Below are 24,232 nucleotides of genomic sequence, written 5' to 3'. Positions count from 1 at the left end.
ATCGTGCCACCTGGCTCTGCTCTCTTGTCTGGAGACCTGAGCAGGGTGAGGTTGAGGGCGCAGAGCCCACTACAACTCTCCCCCGTCCCCCAGCCTGAAGACAGGCATCCTGCCAGCCCAGCCTGGCACCCAAGTTCCCCCGACTCCTGCCCGTTCTTGCTGGCCTCCCAGCAGGATGTGCTTTCCTCACATTTCTCTGCCCACTCTCTCGTTTCCTGGGCTCCACAGGCCACCCAGGCCAGCCGCCTGCCCCTAGGGTACAACCTCCCATCCTACTGCCCACCCACCCCATGTGCCTCCATGTGCCAGCCTAACCCTCGGCCACATACGAGCAGAGAGCAGGCCATGGGCCAGGGGACCCGGTTAGGAGTTGTGCCAGGAGGCCCCAGGAGGCGGTCCCGCTCAGTTGCCCACCTTTGTGTGCAGTGGACCCCACCTTCTCCTGTAAAATGGGATCTTGGACGAGTGGTAATCCGGGTGGGCAGCTACTAGCTGGGGCCGACGATCTGGGCTTCTCTGATGCTGTGTCCTGAGACACTGTGTCCTGAGACGGGGTCCCACCGTGGGGGATTGGTAATGAGGGGACACGAAGGGGAGGACTCGGTGCTTTATACTCTTCTAAGTGGTAATGTCCATGGGGACAGGACTCTGTTGCCTCCACTACGGCCGTGTGCCCAGCACACAGTAGGCACTCTTGTCAGTATTTGTTGAGGGGACACTGTGCTTGGGCCTGCTCCAGGCACTGAACGTGGAGGGCCTGGCCCCTCAGGAAGACCTGGACCGTGGTCGTGGCCCAGATGAGACCGGCTGCCTGGCAGGGAGTCTATTCCAGAGACCCCCAGCTTCCCACCCATTGTTCTGCCCCTCCAGGGTCTGTGACCTTGGGCAATCACTTTAGCACTGGGAGTTCCAGTCTGTGGGCACAAAAATTCTCTCTCACAGGTGTGACACTGGACTCAATGAAAGTGGACCGGGCCCAGGACACGTGCTTGGTCGGTATTCACCACCTGTTCCCTGGACCCGGTACCCACACAATACCCACCCCTAGCTTTGATGGGGAGGGGGTTTTGGAGCCTGGAATCCAGAGGCCCCCCCGGACTCTGTCTCCGAGAACTCCAGATCACTCTTGATGAGCGACGATTGTCTCAGCCTGGGTATCACAACAGGGAATATTTGGGTACTGACTTTGAGAGGTGCCTGAGGGTTGACAGACTAATAAATATAGAAATTTTCTCCCACCTTCCCTTGTCACTTCAGCCCTGGGCTGGAGACCTGCTCTTTAGGTTGAGACAGGCAGGTCCATGGCTCCCACTGGCCACCTCTTCTTAGAACAGCGGGTCACCAAGGAGGGCCCACACCTGCTGGGGGCAGGTGTGCGGGCAGCGGCTACTCGACTGAACAGGCCACAAGCCACCCAAGCGTCCCATCTGGCAGTCTCCATTCTCACTTCACACCTCCACTGCCTTTCATTTTCAGCTCTGATTGGTTTTCTTGTTTTAACACATACCCCAGGCCCCGTCTTTGACCCGGGTGACGGATTCAGCCACTCCCTGGGACTCCAGCTGTCCGGTGCTGCTGGGGGTGCTTGGAGAGACGGTAGAGGAAATTACCCTTCAGGTTCCAGGCTCAGCCGGGGTGGGGGGCGCCCTCCCCAGAGCCAGGAGGCAGCTTGAGGCTGAGCACAATGGCGGGGTGGGGGGCGGGGGGGAGGAATGTCAGGCTCTGTCATGGGAAATGGATTGTCCCCCTCTGGGCCTCCAGTTTCCCTTCTAAACAAGGCAGTCTGGTGGTTGTGGAGTGCGCATCTCTAAGACATGGGAAGTTTGAGTCCTCGGACAAATGGGACATTGATTTTCCTTCATGCTTCTGGATGTACCTGCTCCAAGCGTCTGCCTGTGCTGGCTGGGCCTCCAGAGAGAACCAACCAAAAACTAGCACTAAATGGTCCTTGCCCTGTTGGACCTGGAGTGGGAGCAGGGCAGCGGAGGGGCCACAGGATGACCAGAGCCTTCTTCCTCTGAAGGGTTGAAGGGAGGCAAGGGTGTGCCATGTGTGTAAAATCCCTCCTAGACCTGCAGCCCTCAGGACCCAAATGGAGCCCCCCACCCAGGATCTTGTCACAGAAAATCATAGATGACAGGTTGAGGGTGGCCGTACCCCAGCCATGTGGATGTACCCCAGCCATCAGATGTTTGGCGTGCCCAGTGCACAATAGCTATTTGGAAACATCTGGTCATTTGGCTGAAATTTCACTTTTTAGACAGGTGTCTGTCGGCCAAGATGACGGAGAAGGGAAACCCCTGAGCTCACGTCCTCTCAGGAGCACACCAAAATCACAACTCTCTGAAGAACAACCATCAATGAAAAAGACTGGAACCGACCAGAAGAGATCTTCTACAACTAAAGACATGAAGAAGGAACCACAACGAGAAGGGTAGGAGGGGCGGACTCGCGATATAATCAAGTCCCATACCCCCGGGGGGTAAGCGACCCACAAACCCGAGAATAATTATGTTGCAGAGGTTCTCCTACAGGAGTTAGAGTTCTAAGCCCTACGTCAGGCTCCCCAGCCTGGGGGGGTGGGGGGGTGTCTGGAACCAGGAAGACAAGCCCCCAGAGCATCTGGCTTTGAAGGCCAGTGGCGCTTAATTGCGGGAGGCCCACAGGACTGGGGGAAACAGAGACTCCACTCTTGGAGGACGCACACAAACTCTCACGTGCACCGGGACCCAGGGCAAAAGCAGTCATTTGATAGGAGCCTGGGCCGGACCTACCTGTTGGTCTTGGAGAGCCTCCTGGGGAGGGGGTGCAGTGAGGTACGCTGGCGACAGACACTGGCGGCAGCCATTTTTGGGAGCTTGTTCTGGTCACGAAGCTGGTGGGCGGGGCCATTGCGCGGGCTCCTCCCCCGCTCGTTAGCGTTGGACCGGTCCCGCCCTACAGCCTCAGGCGGCAGTGCTCAGACGCCTCAGGCCAAAGCAGCTGCTTGGCCACACCTGTCAGCATACAGGCTGCCTAAAGACTAGAGAGCCCACACCCGCCTCTGGACGTGGCCCTAGACACAGCCCAGCCCCCCAGACGGCCAAATATTTACGGGTGTTTCCCTGAGAGGTGGGTACTTGCGAGAGTGTTTCTCACAGGTGAGCTGGGCCCAACCTGGATCTCAGGGATGAGGGCCTGGCCATGAGAGCTATGTGACCGTGCATGGGGGCTCCTGACAACTCCAAGCGAGCGAGGAGGGAGCGGCCAGCCCCTTGTCTCACGTCAGTCTGAAGGACAGGTGGCATCCTCCCCTGCACGACTTGGCAGGAGCTCTGAGCAGCCTCTGTTCAAAACCCACTTCTTTGTGGGGGGCTGGGGCTGGACGGGGCCCTGGGACAGAGGAATGAGTTCGAAGACCTGGCCTTCGAGGCCCGTTCTGCTCCTTCCAGCTGTGGGACTTCTGAGCCTCATGTAATTCATCCTTCAGGTTGGAATGTTGTCGATGCATAATGTGCAGGGTGGTTGTAAAAGTACTTTGTAAACTGTAAGAGGCAATTTGGACATTTGATTCTTTTCAGAACCTCAGGCAGCAGAGCAGGGGTCTCACCTCGGATCTAGCTGACTCCCTGCTGCAAGGCCTCTAGGGGAACCTGTGATAATCATCACAGCCAAGTGTCCTGAGCCCTCACATGTACCAGGGGCTAAGCTCAGGAGAGGGGATGCCAGCGAACCGGCCGGTTCCTGCTTCCTAGGGCCTTGGAGAGAGACATGCTCATGAAGTCCTGGAACCGTGGGTGCCTCAGGCTTGGAAGGCTGTCGCCTTCTCCTTAGCACGGCTGCCCCTGTATCATACAAAATACAGGCCGTCCCCTGTCCCTAGGCCTGGCCCCTCAAACCCTCTTTTCTAGGAAAAGACATTCTTCCCTGCCTCCCACCCTGATCCTGGGGCATTTGTGTACATCCTGTCAGAAATCTTTGGTCCAAGTCAATAGAAAATGGCTAAAATCAGAAAGAAATAGCTGCGAAAGCATTTCATCTGGAAAGATGAAAGAACTACCTGAAGGAACAACTAGAAGCATTATACGTGGCAGCCTCTGGGCAGCTGGACTGAGGGGTGAGGCTCAAGGACAAGGCTGTCCTCAGCACAGCCGATCGGCACTGATTGTTTAACTTCAACAAAAATGAAAAATCATTTTTTTAAACAAAACTTCTTGCCTAACCCGAACCCCTCCCACTGCACAGGAAGACCATCTCCTGTTAGCCTGTCCTTGGAATAAATTGGGATGGGCAGTGGCTTTGGGGGGCTCCTCAGAGACTTGGCTGACAGTGTGGGGCATCGTCACTCCTCTGAGCTTGGAGCTATCAGGGCAGAAGAGTTTTCTTTACCCTGTAGGCCCCAAATCCTGATCAGCACAAATAAGGTGGAAACCCAGAGCTCTGGGATCTTCAGGCAGCCTGAGCCCTGCTGGGACATGGGAGCTGGGTGTGGACCCTGAGCCACACCACCACCTGGCTTCAGTCCTGGCTCACCATGGGCCAGCTCGCTCACCTTGGGCGAGTTACACAACCTCTCAGCGCTGCCTCAGTCTCCCCTTGGGCTAACACTACCAGGTCCCAATGTTTCCAGAGGTTTGAACGACACACAAAGCCGGGCATGTGGTAGGCTCATAATACATGCAGACCATTTTTTATTTGGATTTTGGAATTGCGGAAGTGTATAAAATGCGAGGTTATTAGATGCTGGATGCAGAAGAAATCTGAAAGATCATCATTTTGTATAGAGAAAACTGAGGTTCTGAAAGCTTGAGGCAAAGGAGTCAAAGAAGAACCTCCTCAGCACCCTTCCCTCTAGCTCACAGGTGGGGCGGGGGCACTGGGAAGTCACTTCAGAGCTGGGAGCAGACCTGGGTCTGAAGGGACAGTAGCAGAGAGGGAGGGTGGGAGTGAGGGAAGGAAGCAGGAAGCAGATGCCAGCGGAGGATGCAAATGATGGTGGGAGATAAGGCAGCTGGGCTGCCCGTCCCCTGAAAGGGCACTGTGGGCTGCTGAGTGTGGCCGGAAGTGACTGGAGGTGGTGTGTGTCGGGCATGTGAAATGCAGGGCCAGAAGCTGGCCGGGCAAACGGGACCTTCCTCACTGGCCATGTCCTCAAACATATCCGTGAGGGTGATGGGGGTCAGGAGCCCCAAGGCTGGCATGGTGGACTGAGCATGTGCCCAGGTAGCTGTGCCTGGGGGTGACTTGGGGAATCTGTGGTGTGTGGTTCCTGTGACCAGGTAATTCTGAAGGTCGTGATGTACCCTGGACACTAACCTTTTCTGTGGCCCTGACAGTGTCATATGATGTGAGTAGCCCACAGCCACAGAAAGGGGTGCCTGAAGGGACAAAAGATCAAGTTTTCTCAGAAGTCAGCTCCCCTCCCAGCCAACCCCGCCCCAAGGGCTCCCCAGTCCAGGCTCTGCTCAGGGAGGGTCTGGGCTCTGCTTCTCCTGAGGAATTCAGAATTTCTAAAAATGGGACCTCGTGCCAGGTGCTGGGGCCCTCTTCTCTGTGACTGAGCTAGCACCAGGCCCTGAAATGTTTTGGGGACTCCCAAGACTGGGGTAAGGAGGAGAGGGTATGTCTAAGAAGCACAGTGTGGTGACGGGGGGTGGGGGGGTCCAGGATTTCTACCCCGTAGGGGTTTAGGGACGGCAACCTAGCAGGGATGGGTACTGGGGCTTATCTAGAAGCTGCTTTTGCATTTGAAAGTGACCTTGAACTTTGGTGGAATCCAAAACTACAGCAAAGCGATCTGTTCCAGCCTTGCACCTGAGCCAGAAGGTGGCCAGGGAGCTCCCAGCTCAGGCATGGATCTCTGACTTCTGGGCTGTCTGCTGTTTAGAGAATTCTTCTCTTTGAGCCTCAGTTTTCCTCCTTGTCAATGTACCAGCTGGATCTCATTCAGCCAGCTGGAGCCAAAAGACATCCATCTGCTCTCTCTTCTCAGGACAGCCCTGCCATGGGTTAGAGTCGGTAGCTTGTCCTTTTGTCCTTTTGGGTTTTCTCCAGGTGAATGTCATGATCTTGGAACCACCCCCCCACCCACCCACCCATGAGGGCAGCATGGAGCCCAGCGGAACCAGTCCCTGCAGGGTCCCAAGACTTTTCTTCCAAACCAGGCACATCTGGAATTTGTCTGTCTTTTTCCACGTAAATTACTGCTTTTAACCCATATCTCTCCCAGGCTCTACTTATTCACAACACTGCCCCACCCCCCCAACCAAAAAAAGCACAGCATTTTACATTTACCTCTCTTAACGCCGTTTCAAGCTGGCAATATCTTTTTGTATCTTGATTCCAACGTCCCACAGTATTTTCTTTCCCAGCCTGAGTTCTCTGTAAATCTGATAAGTGGCCTTCTGTGCCTTTATCCAAGCCACTGATAAAAGCATTAAACAAGACATGGTCAAGTTCAGAGAAAGCTCTGTAGCCTCTAGAGTGCCCTCCAATTTGATATTGATTAATTAATTCATCTCTTTGGATATAGTTGTTCAACCAGCTATGCATCTGGCTCACATCCTGTCCACAGGGAAGTCTTGAGAGACTTTATCAGATGCCCTACCCAGAAGTCTTAGGTCTACAGTAATCTTCTGATTCATCTGTCCAGGACCCTGACAAACATGGGAACTGAGTAGGTTTAGCATGGCGTCCTGGGGAACCCATGCCAGCTCCTGATGCCCGCACACCCTTTGATAATTGACCCCAAATTACCTGCTTAATGGTCAGTTCTACAATTTTACTTGGAACTAGCATAAAATTAATTTGTCTAACATTTCTGGAATCTTTCTCTTCTTTGGAAAACTGGGACATTTATTGACCTCCTTTTGCCCCTCCTTAGTTTTCCATGATTTTTCAAGGATTGCTGTTTCAGCTTCTGTAAACATATCTGCTGGTTCTTCCAGAAACTTCAAAGATAACTGATGCATACTAGAAGGCAAACTTGTTTAAAGCAGCTAGCTGCCTGGAAACCATAGAGAAAAAATCCTCACATTTGGCTATATAAACGTTTAAAAACATATCTATGGAAAAAAAGACCTCTCTAAAGTAAAAGCCAATTACAAAAATGTTTGCCACAAATATGACAAGACTAATTTTTCTGTCATACAAAAAGGTCTTAAAAATCAATAAGAAAAAGAGAAAAATGAGTAGAGGATTTAAACAGGCAGTTTATAGAAGCGAGAAATACAAAAGGCCAATAAACATATGAAAATGTGCTCAATCTCTCACCATTAATGCAAAACAAGGTTAAATCTGTATATTATTAGATTAGCAAAAATTAAAATTTGATAAAACCCAGTGCTAGCGAGGACATGGAGAAATGGGCACTCACATATATGGTTGGTGAAAGTATAAGTTTCTGCAATATGTTTGAAGGATAGTTTAATAATATCTATCAAAATATTAAATGCATATGGCTTTGCCTTTAGGGGTTTGATCACATAACTATGCAGGTGTTCACCAACAGCCTGTGTCAGGCTCCTGATCATTCTTCTTGTTGGAGAAGGACACCAGACAAGACTCAAGGGTCCTTCTTTCTCTGTCCTGGTTTAACTCTACTGCCTGGAGTTTCCAGTGGTTATGAGTTCTGCTGTTGCCTTTATTTTATTTTTTTCTATTATTTGCATGAAGTTCTTTTCCCCCAGTTTATCTTCATTCAGACACTATCCTATGAACTACAGGTTCATTTCAAACCTACTGTTCTCTGGTTTGGGCTATGTTTCTCTTTCCATCCTCTGCCTGGGTCCCTGGTAAACCTTAATTGACACTTTAGAAGCCGTTCTTTTTCTTCCTTGATGTCAACAGTTTTCGTGGGTCAGAATCAGGGCGTGGGATGTGGGACCACATCCATCTTGACTCAAAGTTTTCATCTCCACCTTCCTGAAACCCAGGATAGCTTTATTCAGCACACACCCATTGGGAGCCAATGTGATAGGGAGCTAGAGTGGAGATTAGACAGGAAGCCAGCCCTCAAAGGACTCCACCAGGAGCAGAGTATATGTGATGAATTGTAATGCAGATTTTTAAAAACTTCATTGTGTCCAAAGTCCCAACATAGCCTGGACTTTCCTGGCAGACATTGGAGTCTTGTAGGAGGTAGAGGGGCAAGGAAAATGGATCATCTGGCCTGCTTCCCCTATCCTACCCTTAATCTGATTATACTGCTGTGGAGATAGCATTTGAAAGGAAAGGGTGTTCCAATTCTACTTATTGGGCAACCTCAGGGCACAAAGGGAGGGTAATTTGTAGGAACATGATTGTTCCTTTTCAGTTGGGGGTTAGAAAATGAGTCATTAAAAGCTCTCCAAGCTTGGGAGAAAGCATGTGTGCATGCATGTGTGCCTGCATGTATCCCACATGTGAGGAAGCTGCATGTGAGAATGAGGACGGAAAGCACATGCACCCTTATGAAGCAGCAGTGTGGAGGGTGATGTAGGAATGTGGAGAGAGTTTGGGGTCCCTTCCCCCACTGGCGTCAAAATTGTAGTAACCGTAGATTAAGTGCTGCCGACCCCAGGGGACAAGCAGCTCTGTTTCCAAGGGAACCACACGGCTCAATCAAGGCCCCTGAAAGGGAGGGTGAGCCAAGATGCAGCGGCCCTTCAACCTTCCAGAGCAGCAGTCTGTACAGCGGAGCCCTCAGCCCTGCTTCAGCCTGCTGAGGGACCCTGGGCCAGTCACTTAACGTGGCCTAGTTCCTTTGCAGGCCCTTGATCTTAGGAGAGGTAGACAGGTGGCTAAGGTACTTGGCTATCCACCTGCCCCCTCCCTGCCCCTCATGGACTCTGCATGACCTTGGGATAGTCCCTTTGCTCCTCTGGGCTTGGCTTCCCCATCAGCACAATGAAAGCATTGGACAAAGAGTCTCTAATGATCCATCCCCCCGAATTCTATGACTTTCTCCTGAGACCACTCCCCTCTCCTGTCACATCCAGACACCCTGGCCCAAAGTGTGAGGGGAATGGAGGACCCAGGGAAGCCATCCTCCCTGTCCATCTGCCCCTACCAAATAGCTCCAGCTGTGCCATCTCCGTAGCAACTGATGCCTCCCCATCTTTAGGGAGTGAGTGGGGAATTCAAGAGGCTGATTGTGTTTTTATCAGCAGCTTCAAGCAGGAGCAGAGATGGGAGTTGAATGTCAGGAGGGGCTCTGAGCTGAGGAGAAGGTGCAAAGGGCCGCCTCAGCCCACAGCCCTTCAGTGGGGCCACTGGAAAGTCAGGAGCTGAGCCCCACTGATGTTCAGGACATCCTGGCACATGGGTTGGTCCAACCTCCACAGAACCCAGCATAAGGCAGCCCAGACTCTGATGATCAGATGAGAAAGACATGGACGTGCCATGGGGTGGAAAACCTTGCAGTCAGGCTGGCTGGTTTCACTCTCCAGCTCTTCCAGGTCAGTGGCTCTCAACCCTGGCTACACATTAGAACCACTAGGAGCGCTTTAAAAAATGCCCGGGTCTGCCCCCCAGGACATCCTGGGATGGGATCCATGCTTCAGTATTTAACATGTTCCCCCAGAGACTTCTGTTTCTAGCCATAAAGGAGTAATGGGGACTGAATTTATCTTTTTATTTTAAACAACCAGAAATCTGGACAACATACAGGATACGATGGTTTTCTGACACTGAACAACTGGCAGAACAGGACTGTAATTGCTTAGAGAAAGGAAACAAACAAGGTGAGTCCTACAGTTTCACCAATTTACCACTCTGGATTGAGGAAACAGAGATTGAAGTTCGGAGAGACCAAGGTGGCTAGAATTTGTGGGGAAGGGTACTGGAGAGGTGAGAACTGCAAAGAGAGAAAGAGTTCCGGAGCACAGCAGATGGCTCCTCTTGGGTCTTTGGCTAAGAACTGAGCACATGTGAAAAAAACCACCAGGAAAAGAACTACTAGAGAGCAACAGACTGAACAATTTCCAGAGCTCCAACAGGCCTGGGAATTGTTCTTGTTTACCCCAGTCAGAGTGGGAAAACCTTGTAATACAGGAGACATCAGCTAGAGTCCCCAGAAGTATGTCCTGAATAGTGGGGCTAAATTATCTCTAGAACAAAGGGTGCTCTGGAATCACCCTAAAAATATATAAAATAACAAGCCTTGAAAGGATCCAACTATTTTTTTTAAAGATTTATTTATTATTTTTAACATTTTATTTTTGGCTGAATCGGGTCTTAGTTGCAGCACGTGGGATCTTCATTGAGGCATGCAGGATCTTTCGTTGTGGCGCGTGGGCTTCTCTCTAGTTGTGGAGTGCAGGTTTTTTCTCTTCTCTAGTTGTGGTGTGCAGGCTCCAGGGTGTGTGGGCTCTGTAGTTGTGCCACGTGGGTTCCAGAGTGTGTGGGCTCTGTAGTTTGCAGCACGCAGGCTCTAGTTGAGGCACACAAGCTCAGTAGTTGTGGCACACGGGCTTAGTTGTCCCACGGCATATGGGATTTCAGTTCCCCAACCAGGGATCGAACCAGCATCCCATGCATTGCAAGGTGGATTCTTCACCACTGGACCACCAGGGAAGTCCCGGGATCCAACTATTTTCAAATAACTTGTGTCCCAGAACAAAACCTAAAAATATTTATGGGAATACATAAATATCTAGCACCCAACAAGGTACAATTCACAATGTCTGGCATCCAACCAAAAGTTACCAGATGTATTAGTTTTCTATTGCTGCCATAACAAATAACCATAAACTTAGTGGCTTCAAACAACACCCAATTATTATCTTACAGTTTCTGGGGTCAGAAGTCCAGGCACAGCACAGCTCATCAGGGCACTCTGGTTATGGTCTCACAAGGCTGAGATCAAGGAGCCAGTTTGCTTAGTTCTCCTCTGGATCGTCTTCCCAGCTTAACCTCAGCTCTTGTGGTTTTAGGCCTGAGGTCCCATTTCTAGGCTGGTTGTCAGCTAGGGGCTGCCCTGAGCTTCTTGAGGCTTCCCACATTCCTTGTCACGATACCCACTCTACCTACACATCAGCAATGGTACATCAAGTTATACTCATGCTCTGAATCTCCCTGATTTCCTATTCTGCCTCTGCTTTAAGGACCCATGTGATTATGTCAGGCTCACCCTAGAAAATATAGTATAATCTTCCTATCTTAAGGTCAAATGATTAGTAAAGTTAATTACATCTGTGAATTACTTTTTTTTCTGTGTAAGGTAGTATATCCACAGCTTTCTAGATTAGAGCATAGAGTGTTCTTGAGAGCCATAATTTTTTTTTTTTTTTTTTTTTTGTGGTACGCGGGCCTCTCACTGCTGTGGCCTCTCCCATTGTGGAGCACAGGCTCCGGATGCGCAGGCTCAGCGACCATGGCTCACGGGCCCAGCCGCTCCGTGGCATGTGGGATCCTCCCGGACCAGGGCACGAACCCATGTCCCCTGCATCGGCAGGCGGACTCTCAACCACTGTGCCACCAGGGAAGCCCGAGGGCCATAATTTTGCCAGTTATACAAAGAAGCAGGAAAATATCCATTCTGGGTGAAAAAATCAAACATTAGAAATAACCAGAAATGAGAGAGATGCTCGAATTAGTGGACAAGGATGTTAAAACAACTATTATGAATTTGCTTCCTATGGTCAAGAAAATAGAAGAAATTATGACTGATGCAGAGAGAAATAGAAGATATATTGGTAACAAGCACTCAAGTGGAATTTTTAGAAATGAAAAATTCAGTATCTAAAATTACACTGTATTTTCAATATCTGGAAATACATTGGATGGGATTCACCATGGATTAGACAGAGCAGAAGAAAAGACAGTAAACTTGAAGACACAGGAATAAAAATGATCCAAATTGAAGCACACAGAGAGGAAAAAAAATAGAAAAAAATACATAAAACTGTGGGACATTTTCAACCAATCCAATGAGTCACACACACACACAAAGGAGACAAATATTTTTTTGAACAAATAATGACCAAAACCTTTCCAAATTTGCTGAAAACTATAAACCCACAGATCCAAGAAGCTCAATGAACCCACAGCAGGAGAAACATAAAGAAAATCACAGCAAGACACAATGCAATAACATTGCTGAAACCAGTGATAAAATAAAAAATTTTAAAGCAGCCATAAGAAAAAGACACATATAGAAGAACATAGAAATGGTAATAGACTTCTTGTGAGACATTATTCAATCCAGAAGATAATGAAATAATGTCTTTAAATACTAGTAGAGAAATTATCAACCTAGAATTTAATACCCAGAAGAAAATTTGTTTTTGAAAATGAAAATAAAATTAAACCTTTTGGTCCAGTGACAGCTAAGAGAATTCATCATCAGCAAACATCCACTACAAGAAACATTAAAGGAAATTGTGCACGGAGGAAATAATACCTGGTAGAAATTTGGATAGAAATAGAGAAATCAAGAGTGGTGGAAATGCAGAAACATGAATAAATATAAAAGACATTTAAAAAATACTTTTTGATCTCTTTAAAATATGATTGACTTAAAATATTTTACAGCTTGCCATTTGTGACAATATGGATAGACATAGAGGGTATTATGCTAAGTGAAATAAGTCAGACAGAAGACAAACATTGTACAATTTCACTTATATGTGGAATCTAAAAAACAAAACAAAGGAGCAAACATAACGAAACAAAAACAGTCATGGATACAAGTAGGTGGTTGCCAAGGGGGGAGGGGGTGGGAGAGAAGAGAAATAGGTGAGGGAGATTGAGGTACAAATTTTTAGTTACAAAATCAATGTCATGGATATGAATTGTACAGTGTGGGGAATATAGTCAATAATTGTTATATCTTTGTATGGTGACAGGTGGAAACTAGACTTATCATAGTGATCATTTGAAATGTATAGAAATATTGAATCACTATGTTGTGTATCACGAACTAACATAGTGTTGTAGGTCAATTATACTTCAGAAACCAACCAACCAAACTCATAGAAAAAGAGATCAGATTTGTGGTTACCAGAGGTGGGGAAGTTGGGGGAAGGGGAATTGGAGGAAGGCAGTCAAAAGGTACAAACCTCCAGTCATATGATAAGTACTAGGGATGTAATGTACAACATGATAAAAATAACACTGCTGCACCTTATATAGGAAAGTTTTTAAGAGAGTAAACCCTAAGAGTTCTCATCACAAGGAAAAAGAGACTTTTTTCTATTTCTTTAATGTTGTATCTACATGAGGTGATGAATGTTCACTAATTGTGGTCCTTTTATGATGTATGTAAGTCAAATTATTATACTGTATACCTTAAACTTATACAGTGCTGTATATCAATTATATCTCAATAAAACTGGAAGAAAAAATATTTTACAGCTTTATTGAAATACAATTCACACACAATACTACACATATTTAAAGTATTTGATAAGTTTTGACACATGTACACACCAGTGAAACAATCACCACAAATAAAAGATTCAACATATCCCTCATCTCAAAAAGTTTCCTTGGGCCTCCCTGGTGGCGCAGTGGTTGAGAGTCCGCCTGCCGATGCAGGGGATACGGGTTCGTGCCCCGGTCTGGGAGGATCCCATATGCCGCGAAGCGGCTGGGCCCGTGAGCCATGGCCGCTGGGCCTGCGCATCCGGAGCCTGTGCTCCGCAACGGGAGAGGCCACAACAGTGAGAGGCCCGCATACCGCAAAAAAAAAAAAAAAAAAAAGTTTCCTTGTGCTTCTTTGTAAGCCCTTCTTTCCACATCTCCCCACATCACTACCTAAGCAGGTTAGTAAACACTAATCTGCTTTATGTCAATATAGATTAGTTTGCAGTTTCTACAATTTTATAAGTATGGAATCATACAGTATGTATTCTTTTGTGACTGGCTTTTACTACTTTTTATTTTTGAGCAGTATCCCATCGTTTGGATACACCAAGATGTGTTGATCCATTCACCTGTTGAGGAATGTTTGAATGTTTGAATTTTTTCTATTTTGGGACTATTACAAGTCTGCTATAAATATTTATGTACATGTTTTTGTATGGACATATGTAATGTGTTGGGTAAATACCTAAAAGAGGAATGGCTGGGTTAAATTACCAGTGTACATTTAACAACCAGGTAAACTACCAAATTCTTTTCCAAGATGCTTGTACATTTTATATAACCACGAACAATGTATGTGAGTTCTAGTTCTTCCAAATCCTCATCAACATTTTGTATAATCAGTCTTTTTAATGTTGAACATTCTGATAGGTATGAAGTGGCACTTAATTTGTATTTCCCTAATGACTATTAATGTTGAACATCACTTCATGTGCTCATTTGCTATTCGGATATCTTCCATAGTAAGATATCTGTTTCACAAATATCTTCTGCAAATTTTATATTGGATTGTTTGTTTTCATATTATTGAATTTCAAGATCTCTTTATACATTCCGGATATAAATTATTTATTAGTTATATACTTTGCAAAGATTTCTCCAAGTGTGTCTGTCCCTTGTCTATTTATTCTCTTAAGAGTAAGAACAGACATTTTTAATTCTGATGAAGTCCAGTTTATCAATTTGTTCTCTTGTGGCTCATGCTTTTGGTACCACATCTACCAAATCTTTGCTTAACTGAAGGTAACAAAGATTTTCTTCTCAGTTTTCTTCTAGAAGTGCTATAATTTTAGGCTTTACATTTCATTACATGATTCATTTTGAGTTAACTTTTGTATGTGATATTTATATATGATATTATATGAATCAAAGTTCTTTTTATTTTTGCATATGAATATCCAATTGTTCCAGTACCACTTCTTCAAAAGAACATCCTTTCTCCACTAAATTGCCTTTGTGCCTTAGTAAAAAATCAGTTATCCATATATGAGTGTTCTATTTCTGATCTCTCTATTCTGTTCTACTGAACTACTGTCTGTCTTTACTCCAATTCTGTGATATTTTAGTATAGCTTTATAATAAGTCTTGAAAACAGATAGTGTCGTCCCTCAACTTTGTTGTTTCTTTTTTTTTCCTCAAAGTTTTTGGCTTTTTGAGGTCCTTTACATACATATATAGATTTTAGAATCAAATTGTGCTTTTTCTTCAAATAAACGAGATTGGATCTTGATTGGGATTTCATGCAACCAGTGGAACAATTTGGGGAGAATTGATGTCTTAATGATATTGAATCTTCTGATTCATGAAAATGGTACGTCCCTCCATTATTTGATTCTTCTTTAATTTATCTGAGAAAGGTTCTTTTGTACAGGAATTGTAAATATTTTATTAAATCTATTTCAAAGTATTCAGTATTTAATATTTTCCTTTCTATTATAAATAGTATTTAAAATTTTGAATTTCAAATGATTTATTCCTAGTATACAGAAACACAATACATTTTTATATCCTCTGACCATGTCAGTTATCAATTCTAGTAGATTTTTTTTCATCCCTTAGGATTTTCTTCTTAGACATGATCATGTCATCTGTGAAGAAGATAGTTTTAATTTTTCCTTTCCAATCTGTATACCTTCTTTTTTTCTTGCCTGCTCACACTGGCTAGGACCTCCATTACAATGTTCAGTAGAAGTGGTGAGAGTGGAAATCCTTACTTTGTTTCCAGTATTAAGAGGAAAGATTCAGTCTTTCACCATTAAATGTGATGTTAGCTGTTGGTTTTTCATAAATACCCTTTATCAGATTGAGGAAGTTTCCTTCTATTCCTAGTTTGCTGAGAATTTTCTTTTTAAAATTATGAATGAGTATTTAATTTCCTCAAATGCCTTTTCTATATCTGTTAAGATGATCATATGGTTTTTCTTTTTCAGTCTATTAAGCTGGTGAAATACGTTGATTTTTGAAAGTTAAAACAACTTTGAATTTTTGGAATAAGCTACACTAGTCATGTTGTACTACCTTTTTCATATGTTGCTGGATTCACTAATGTTTTATTAAGGCATTTTGCTTTTTGTTGTTGTAGAATATTGGACTATAGGTTTTCTTTCTTATAATACCTTTGATTTTGATATCAAGGTAATGCTTGCCTCACAAAAGTAACTGAGATGTATTCCCTCCTCTTCTACTTTCTGGAAGAGTTTCTGTAGAATTGTTATCATTTTCTTCATAAATGTTTAGTAGAATTCACCAGTGAAGCCATCTGGGCCTGGAGTTTTCTTTATGGAAAGGAATTCAACTGCTTTCATAGATATAGGGTAATTCAGGTTGTCTGTTTCTTCTCAAGTGAGCTTTGGTAGATCATTCATTGTAGGACTTGAATCATTTCTACTTAATTGTGACCTGTCTTATGACCCAGAATATGGTCTATCTTTATAATTGTTTTATGTTCACTTGAAAAGAATCGATATTCTGCTATTGTTTGTTGGAGTGTTCTGCAAGTGTCATTCAGGTCAATTTGGTTGGTAGGGTTGTTAAAAATCTACTATGTCCTTAATGATTTTCTGCCTACTTTTCCCTCTATTATTGAGAGAGGAGTATTGACTGTTTCAACTATAATTGTGGATTTCTCTATTTCTCCTTCCAGTTCTAACAGTTTTTGCTTCTTGTATCTTGAAGTTCTGTTATTAAGGGCATAATGTTTAGCATTGTTAGTTACTTCTCCTTAATTGACTCATTTATCATTTTAAATGAAGTTCTTTATCCTAGGTAATATTCTTTGCTCTGAGATATTTGTTTGATATTAAAATAGCCACTACAGCTTTCTTTTGTTTACTATTAGCATGTTATATTTTTTTAACCTTTTACACTTAATTGTCTTTACAGTTAAAGTGCATCTCTTCTAGGCAGCATATAATTGAGCTTTGCTTTTTTATCCACTCTGATGAACTCTGCCTTTTCTTTTTTTTTTCTTTTTCTTTTTTTTTTGCTGTACGCGGGCCTCTCACTGTTGTGGCCTCTCCCATTGCAGAGCACAGGCTCCGGATTCGCAGGCTCAACGGCCATGGCTCACGGGCCCAGCCGCTCCGCGGCACGTGGGATCTTCCCGGACCGGGGCACAAACCTGTGTCCCCTGCATCGGCAGGCGGACTCTCAACCACTGTGCCACCAGGGAGGCCCGAACTCTGCCTTTTAATTGGGGTGTTTTGACCATGTACATTTAATGTAGTTATTGATATGGTTATATTCAAATCTATCATTTTGCTATTTATTTACTAAAACTTTTATCTGTTCTTTCTTTTTTCTTCCTTTTGAATTTATTGAGTATTTTTTATGAGTCCATTTTATCCTTGGCTTGTTTGTCATATATCACTCTTTGTTTTATTATTGTAGTGTTTGCTTTAGGGTTTATAGTTACCTCTTTAACTTACCACAGTCTACCTTTAAGTAATATACCACTACATACATATTACAAGAATCTTACAATTATACATGTCTATTTCTCTCTCCCTGGCCCTTGTGCTATTGTAGTCATGCATTTTACACAATATATTGTTATCATTTTGTTCAAACAATAAATTATCTTTTAAAGATATTCACATAATTAAAAGCTTTAAAATATTTGTATTAATGTAGTTACCAGTTCCAGTGCTCTTTTTTTCCTTTGTGTAGTTCCATATTTCCATCTGGTGTCATGCTCCTTCTGTCTGAAGAATGTCCTTTGACATTTCTTGGAGTGCAGATCTTCTGGCAGTGAGTTCTCTCAGCTTTTGAGTATCTGTAAATGTATTCATCTTGCTTTCATTTTTAAAAGGTATTTTCATTGAGCATAGAATTTTAGGTTGACAATTTTTCCCAGTAATTAAAAAGTTGTATTTTTGCTTTAATTATTCTGACAAGAAATTTGCAATATTATTCTTACATTTTTTCTTCTCTAAAGTGTCTTTTTTCCTCTGATAAGATTTTCTTCTTATTACTGATTTTGAGCAATTTGATTATGATATGCCTTGGGGTCATTCTCTTCATGTTTCTTGTGCTTGGAATTCATTGCATTTCTTGGATTCATGGGTTAATAGTTTTCATCAAATTCAAAAAAAGTTTTGGCTACTATTTCTTCAAGTACTTTTTCTCTTCTCTCCATCCCCCAACTCTCCTCTCCTTTGGAGATTCCAATTACTTATACTGTATCAGTCTCCTTGAAGTCCCACAGTTCAGTGATGCTCTTGTATAAAAAAATTTTTTTCTATGTGTTTCATTTTGGATAGTTTCTAGTGCTATGCTTTCAAATTCACTAATATTTTCTTCTGCCGTGTCTAGTCTGTCATTAATTCCATCTCAGAAACTGAGATTTTTCATCTCAGACATTGTAGCTTTCAATTCTAGATGTTCATTTTTTTAAAAACTATTATCTATATATCTACTTAACTTTTTGAACATATGGAATATAGTTATAATGACAGTTTTAATGTCCTTGTCTCCCAATTTTAACATCTGTTGTCAGTTCTGGGTTTGGTTCAGTTCATTGATTATTTTCCTCAATATGGATCATGTTTTTCTTCTTCTTTGTATGGCTGGTAATCTTTAATTGGATCTCAGACACTGTGAATTTTACCTTGTTGAGTCCTGGCTATTTTTACATTCCTGTAAATATTCTTGGTTTTTTTTTCCCCCCCTCTTTGGGATGATGAAGCTGAATTACTTGGAAAGAATTGATTGTTTTGAATCTTGTTTTTATGACTTGTTAGGCCGATCTGGAGAAGTACTCTCTACGGCTCATTATTTCCCATTATTGAGGCAAGAGCTTCCTGTGTATGTATAACCCATGAAGTATTAGCTTTTCCACTCTGACAGTGGGAAGAGGCACTATCTCTGGCTCTGTGTGAGCTTTGGGCACTGTTTCCTAATCTTTTTATGTAGTTTTTATTCCCCCAGTCATGGGTAATTTCTTCTCATACATGCACTTATTCGTACTCTGCTGAATTTTTAGGAGGGCGCCTCTGTAGATTTCCAGGGTTCTCTCTCTGTACAACATTTTCCTTTTTGCTATTCTAACTTGAGAATCTGAGCTGCCTGTATCTCTCCAGATGCTTAGCTTTACCCCCTCAACCTGAGGAATCCACTAGGCTCCACCTGGATTCCTCCTCCCTGCATTGAGGCCTGAAAACTCTTTCAAGGCAGTAAGCTGCAGCAATTTCAAGGCTCACTTGGTTTATTTCCGGTTTCCCATTCTCCTTAATTTCCTGATGTCTAGTGTCTTTGAAAGTTTTGCTTCTTACATTGTGTCTGTTTTAAAAAATTACTGTGTTGGATGGGAGGGTAAATCTGATCCCTGTTACTCCTTCTTGGGCCTATAATTGACTATTTCAAGATAAAATAATAATAACGTATTTGAGGTTTAAAATGTATGTATAAGTAACACGTATGGTGACAATATGCAAAGGATGGGAGAGGAGAACTGGAAGTATACAGTTATAAGGTTTTTACTGTATATGTGAGGTGGCATAGTGTTACTTGAAGGTAGACTTTGATAAGTTAAACATGTGTAATGTAAACCCTAGAACAACTAAGAAAAAAATAAACAAAAAAGCAAAGCTAACAAAAGAAATTACAAATAAAAACCCACATAGGACCGATTTAAAAAAATAGCAGGATGGTAAGTTTAAACCAGTGATATAAATAATTATACTAAGTGTAAAATCATCTAAATACTCTAGTTAAAAGACAGAAATTTGAAGACAGGGTAAAAAGGCAAGATCCAACTATATGTCATCTATAAGAAGCCTATTTTATATGTGATAGGTTAAAAGTAAAAAAATGGACAAATATATACAGTGCGAAGCTTAATTCAAAGAAATTTCAAGTGATTATATCATACAAAGTAGACTTCAGAACAAGGAATATTACCAGGGACAAAGAGACATTTCATGATGATAAATGCGTCAATTAATCAAAAAGACATTACAGTCCTAAATGTGTATGCACTGAACATCAGAGCTTCCAAATATACGAAACAAAAACTGATAGAACTAAAAAAAGAAATAGACAAATTTACAGTTATAGTTGGAGATTTCAACATTCCTCTCAGTATGGAGGAATGTTGTCAGAACAAGTACACAAAAAGTCTGTAAGAATAGAGAAGAATTCAACAACACTACCAATCAACTTGACCTAATTGACATTTATGGAACACTCCATCCAACAGCAGCAGAATGTACATTCTTTTCAAGTGCTCATGGAACATTTACCAAGATAGAGCATATTCTGGGCCACAGAATAATGCATATTCTCTGAATACAACAGAAATAAATTTGAAATCAGTAACAAAAAGATATCTGGAAAATACCCAAATATTTGTTAATTAAATGGCATATTCTTAAGTAAACAGTGGGCCAAAGAAGAAATCACAAGGGAAATCAGAAGATGTTTGCATTGGATGAAAACGAAAACAAAACATATCTAAGAGTGTGGGGTGCATCTCAAGCAGTACTTAGAAATTTATAGCATTAAATGATTGTATTAGAAGATGAAGAACGTTCTTAAATCAGTTATTTAAGTTATACCTCAAGAAAGTAGAAAAAGAAGAGCAAATTAAAATCAAAAGTAACCAGGAAAAGAGAAATAATAAAGATAAGAGGAGAAATTTTTAAAAATAGAAAAAGGGTAGGGTGGAAGGGAGATTGAGAGAGAATGAGAGACAGAGAGAGACCGTGAGAGAGGCTGACTTCAAAAGCTGGTTCTTGGGGACTTCCCTGGTGGTGCAGTGGTTGGGAGTCCGCCTGCCGATGCAGGGGACGCGGGTTTGTGCCCCGGTCTGGGAAGATCCCACATGCCACAGAGCGGCTGGGCCTGTGAGCCATGACCGCTGAGCCTGCGTGTCCGGAGCCTGTGCTCCGCAACGGGAGAGGCCATGACAGTGAGAGGCCCGCATACCGCAAAAAAAAAAAAAAAAAAAAAAGCTGGTTCTTTGAAAATATCAATAAAGTTGGCAAACCTCCAGCCATATTTAAAAATTTTTATTTATTTATTTAATTTATTTGGCTGTGTTTTGTCTTCGTTGCTGTGTACCGGCTTTCTGTAGTTGCGGCGAGTGGGGGCTACTCTTTGTTGCAGTGCATAGGCTGCTCATTGCAGTGGCCTCTCCCGTTGCGGAGCATGGGCTCTAGGTACGCGGGCTTCAGTAGTTGTGGTACACGGGCTCAGCACTTGTGGCTTGTGGGCTCTAGAGAGCAGGCTCAGCAGTTATGGTACACGGGCCCAGTTGCTCCTTGGCATGTGGGATCTTCCCGGACCAGGGCTTGAACCCGTGTCCCCTGTGTTGGCAGGCGAGGCAGATTCTCAACCACTGTGCCACCAGGGAAGTCCAACCTCCAGCCATATTAATGAGGAAAAAAAAAGGAGAGAGAGAGAAGACACAGATAACTGAAATCAGGAATAAAAGAAGGACTATTAAAATAGATTCTGTAGATATTAAAAGGAAAATATAAGAATATTATAAACAAAGTTCAAACAGTAAATTTGACAACTAGATGAAATGAGCAAAATAGTTGAAGTGCACAAACTACCAAAGCTCACTCCAGAAGAAATAAAAATTCTGAATAGCCTTTAACCTATTTTTTATTGAGCTATAATTCATATAACAAAATTTCACATAACACAAAATTCACCATCTTAAAGTGTACAGTTCAGAGATTTGTAGCATATTCACAAGGTCGTGTAACCATCACCTCTATCTAATTCCAGCCTATTTGCATCACCCCAGAAAGAAACCCCATACACATTCATAGTCACTCTCCATTCCCTTCTCCCCCAACCCCTGACAATATTAATCTATTTTCAGTCTCTGGAGTTGCCAGTTCTGGACATTTCATATAAATGAAATCATATAATATATGACCTTTTGTGACTGGCTTCTTTCACTAGGCATAATTGTTCAGGATTCGTCCATGTTTTACCATATATCAATACTTCATTCTTGATTATAGTTGAATAACATTCCATTTTATGGACATACCACATTTTGCTGACGGACATTTAGGGTGTTTCCACTTTTTACTATTATGAATAGTGCTTTAATGAACATTCTTTTACAAGTTTTTGTGTGAACATATATTTTCACCTTTGGTTACATACCTAGGAGTGGAATTGCTGGGTCATGTGGTAACGCATTTTTAACTTTTCCAGGAACTGTCAAACTGTTTTCCACAGCAGCTGCACTATTCTACGTTTCTACTAGCAGTGTCTGAGTGTTCCAGTTTCTCCACATTCTTGCCAAGATTTGCTGTTTCCTTTGTTCTTTCTTTTTTTAAAAAAGAGCCATCTGGGACTTCCCTGGTGGTGCAATGGTTAAGAATCCACCTGCCAATGCAGGGGACACAGGTTTGAGCCCTGGTCCAGGAAGATCCCACATGCCTCAGAGCAACTAAGCCTGTGTGCCACAACTACTGAGCCTGCGCTCTAGAGCCCACGAACCATAACTGCTGAAGCCCGCGGGCCTAGAGCCCATGCTCCACGACAAGAAAAGCCACCGCAATGAGAAGCCCGTGCACCGCAACGAAGAGTAGCCCCCGCTCACGGCAACCAGAGAAAGCCCATGCACAGCAGCAAAGACCCAACACAGCCATAAACAAACAAACAAACAAATAAATAAATAAGCAAGCCATCCTAGTGGGTGTGAAGTTATATCTCATTGTGGTTTCGATTTGCATTTCCCTAATGACTAGTTATGTTAAATATCTTTTCATATGCTTATTGGCCATTTGTATATCTTTGGAGAGGTGTCTATTCAAATCCTTTGCCCATTTAACAAAATAGATTGTCTTTTTATTTTTGAGCTGTAATAATTCTTTACATAGTCTGGATGACACACCCTTATGAGGTGTATGATTTGCAAATACTTCCTCCCATTTTATGGGCTGTCTTTTCACTTTCTTGATAATGTCTTTTGATGCACAAAAGTTTCTCATTCTGATGAATTCCAATTTATTTTCTTTGATTGTTTGTGCTTTTGGTGTCATAACAAAGAAACCGTTGCCTAATCCAAGGTCAATCACACCTATGTTTCATTCTAAAATTCCTATAATTTTAGCTCTTACATTTAAGTTTTTGATGCATTTTGAGGTAACTTTTGTGTATGGCCTAAGATGGGGTTCATTCATTGTTTTCCATGTGGATATCCAGTTGTCCCAGCACCATTTGAAAAGACTATTATTTTCCAGTTGAGCAGTGTTCATACCCTTGTTGAAAATCAATTGACCACAGATATGTGAGTTTATTTCTGGACCCTCAATTATATTCTGTTGATCTATATGTATATCCTATGCCAGTACCACATGGTCTTGATTATTGTAGCTTTGTAGTAAGATTTGAATTTAGAAAGTGTGAGCCCTCCAATTTTGTTTTTCTTTATCAACTGTGTGTTGACTTTTCTGAGTCCCTTACATTTCCATGTGAATTTTAGGATCAGCTTGTTCATTTCTGGAAAAAAAAAAAAAAAAGGCAGTTTGAATCTTGATAGAAATTGCATTGAATCTGTAGATTAGTTTGGAGAATGTTGACATCTTAACAATATTGTCTTCCAATTCATGAATGTGGGATATCTTTTCATTTATTTAGGTTTTCTTTAATTTGTTTCAGCATTTTTTTGTCATTTTCAGTGTACAAGTCTTGTACTTCTTTGACTAAATTTATTCCCAAGTACTTTATTCTTTTCGATGCTATTGTAAATGGAGTTGTTTTCTTAATTTTCTGATTAGTCTTTGCTAGTATACAGAAATACAGTTGATTTGTGTATATGGATCTTGTATCCTACATCTTTGCTAATGTCACTTATTAGCTCTAACAGTGTGAGGGGAGGATTCTTTAGGGTGTTTTGTATATAAAACCATATAATCTGCAAATAGAGATGGTTGTATATTTCCCTTTTTAATCTGGATGACTTTTATTTCTTTTATGGCCTAATTTCCCTGGGTAGACTCTCCAGTAAAATGTTGAAAAGAAGCAATGAAAGTGGACGTCCTTGTTTTGTTCCTTGGGATCCACATCTATATTTTAAAAATTAATTCTGTAGTTAAAAACATTCCCATAAAAAATTCCACGTCTCTGATGGCTTAACTGATTAATTGTATCAAACTTTTAAGAACAAAATAATAACAACTCTACAGAAGTTCTTCCAGAAAATAGAAGAGATGGGAACACTTCTCAATTCCTTTTACGAGGCAAGCATTACTCCAAAACCAAAAACCAAAGATATTATAAGAGAGAAAAGCTATAGTCCAATATCCCATGTCAACAAAAAGCAAAATATCTTAACAAAAATATTAGTGAACTGAATCTAGTAATAATTGAAAAGGTAATACACCAGGACTAGGTGGAGTTTATATCAAGAATACAAAGTTGAGATCATGTCTGCTTT

This window comes from Mesoplodon mirus, assembly GCF_964341445.2.
Source record: "Mesoplodon mirus genome assembly, chromosome: 2".
Taxonomy (NCBI): domain Eukaryota; kingdom Metazoa; phylum Chordata; class Mammalia; order Artiodactyla; family Ziphiidae; genus Mesoplodon; species Mesoplodon mirus.
The sequence above is the reverse complement of the archived record's forward strand: the minus strand, read 5'-3'. Positions refer to the sequence as shown.